Source organism: Aplysia californica, unplaced genomic scaffold (assembly GCF_000002075.1).
Source record: "Aplysia californica isolate F4 #8 unplaced genomic scaffold, AplCal3.0 scaffold01311, whole genome shotgun sequence".
Taxonomy (NCBI): Eukaryota; Metazoa; Mollusca; class Gastropoda; order Aplysiida; family Aplysiidae; genus Aplysia; species Aplysia californica.
In genome coordinates this window covers 108,264-110,905 of record NW_004798581.1, presented here as the reverse complement: position 1 = coordinate 110,905, position 2,642 = coordinate 108,264, and the positions used below count along the sequence as shown (strand labels likewise).

General features: G+C 40.8%; 1 protein-coding gene across 1 annotated transcript in view; it reads right to left on the bottom strand.

The window, feature by feature from the left end:
* LOC101860223 (integrin-linked protein kinase homolog pat-4) overlaps positions 1-2,642 on the bottom strand; it is a 9,151-nt gene that overhangs the window by 2,846 nt on the left and 3,663 nt on the right. The window lies entirely within an intron of this gene.

Sequence of the window (2,642 nt, the reverse complement as noted above, 5' to 3'; positions counted from 1 at the left end):
CACACACACACACACACACACACACACATGCAAACATAAATACACTCACACACACACACTCGTGCACACACACAATGAACCAACTTCCGATCTCCATTACAACTTCCCGTCTGTCTCTCCTCTAATGACCACCAATCAAAACTCAAGAAACAGAACCAGATCCCCAAATGTCTACACAGCTTTCTTCCCCGACCAATCAAAGCCCGCCAAATGGACCTGGCCCAACTTTGGCGCCTGAACCAGTCCAAGGTATGTAACCGACAAAAAGGGTGGACTATTTGTCCAAGTCGTGCAAAGTTGCCCCCCTTGTCCATTCTCTCTGTCAACATGGGCGAAATGGGAGCGGTTCCTTTGGCATTCTGAGTTGTTCACTTAGTTTTAATTTGACTAATAATTGCAGTCACAAATTTAGGAAATGAGCTTGGAGTTTGAAAGTTTGTATTTGTGTCCATTTCCGATAAGAGGATATATAGAAGACGGACGCATATTATAAAGGTAGGACAATCCCGGCTGGCTGTATCTGAAAAATCCAGAGTGATATACTGGGTACCGGGGTGTTTTTTTCCGCGCGTGACTTGGATTCGTGATTTTTGTGATTTTCGAGAAGTCTGCGAATTCAAGTGGTTGTTGAAACGTTAAAAGGGGCGCAACTGTGTGTGAGTCCGACAGTAAAACTTGATAATGTATTGTTTACTAAAGGTCTGATATATCCGTCACTACTATCAGTTTGACTTTGACAAGACGTGAGACAGAGACCCCTACCCTACGTCACGGTAACTGGCACACACCCTGATCCACCTGGGGAAATGAACAATAATGAAATTAAAGAAAGCGACATTTATCCGTCCGTCTGGGAAATTTTCATTGATTTTAGTTCCTTGTAGGCTGAAGAAAAAGAACGTAAATCAAAGGCACAGACAATGTCAATTCGCTGTTTCCAAGGACGCTCTATGTTCTCGCTAATGTTACACCTGACCCCAGGCAACCCCCACCTCCTCCAGTCTCAAATATCTCGACTTCTATTCCAGACACATGGGTATTTTATTCTTCAAAAGTAAGACAACTGCTGATTTTTTTCCCCCTAATCCTAAACTATCGTCATTTCTCCTCTACTTCTTTTGTATGTTTGTCACACTCTTGTGAACTGCTATTTCGGGAGTGTCTTGATAGTCGAAGCAGACTTTGTGCTGTTGAAGCTAGAGAGGTGAGCAGAGTAAGTCTGATTACCCGTTTAGACTTCTCTGTTGACATCCATCCCTTGGCGCTCATATGACCTTATGCAGTTGCAAACGCCGTAAAACCTTACTAAAGCTACAAGTAAGACAAAAAAACACATTGTAATATTATACCAACATCTCTTTGGTATGCCCTAACACAGATTAGCCGTGCATGAGTTTCTATCTCGTGGGTGGTCGGTGGGTGCTCTGTTGTGGTTTGCTTCTTCTTTCCTATCAAAACATCTGTCGTCCTTATCTCCCCTCCTCCTTTTTTGTGTTTGTTACTCTCTTGTAACACCTCTAATCTTCGGCACGTATATGACCTTATTGTATTGCAAGTGCCGTAAAACTCTTACTAAAACAAAAAACAAAAACAGGTTTCACAAAGTTGGGCCCGGTCTGACAGAAAGTGTCCATTGTCACCCACCATGTACGCGGGAAAATGTAAAACGTAGAAACACCCAGACTGTTTTTGGACATCTTTAGTCCAAAGAGGATTTCGAGTTTCATAAAGGAAATTGGATATGGATATACATAGTTGTGATTGTCGGTGTATATATACACTGAAATTGAAATTGTAAATACGCATGTAAATAGTTTTTACCATATGATTATTCACAAAGATATTTATATAATATGTCTGTCCGCCCTTTTAACGTGGTGATAGATTTGTGACTATAAAACTTGTTGGCACTTACGTGACTGAAATTGAGTCGATTTATAGTGCCGTAAAACACCTACTCAATCAATCAATCAACCAGTCAATCAAAAAGTCACACGACACACGGGCCACTGAGTCACTCACGTCGCACATTCAAAATGTTCTCCTAAAAGGAAATGGTCAACATGAGAGACAAAAACAGAGCTCTCGGGGAAAAAATTCCACGCGGTGTGCAGTGTGTCATTTGTAAGGCAGCGTGGTGGCATCAGGCTCTCGTCAATTTTTGAGCATGTAAAGTTATTGGTATCATCTTAAAGCTTGTTCATTTGTCTTTATTTGGATGAAAAAAAATCCATTTACTTTAAATACAAGTCGAGATATTTGCAAGTGAAGGAGGTGGGGTCAGTTGTTTTCAGAGGTAAAATTAGTGAGAAAATGGCCACCAAAGATTAGTTATTTCCTTAGCTTAACAGTCCGTGGTAACTGAAAATTTACATTTTTTGTGCCTTTAATCAACGTTTTTCAGAAAAATCCACACAGAAATGAATTCTTAAATGGTCATGAAAGGTGTTGAGCCAAAAAACATAAAATTGATAAAAAATTCACAAACCTGCGGGAAAATGCAAGTTTCTTCACTTTGATTATTTTGACGAGAGCCTGATTCCACCACGCTGCCTCACATTTGTAACTAGTGCCAGGAATGTTGTGTAAAGATCCCAGAGTCGATGAGAACTTGTGGCGGGTAGGAGTTGGAATCTGAGGGG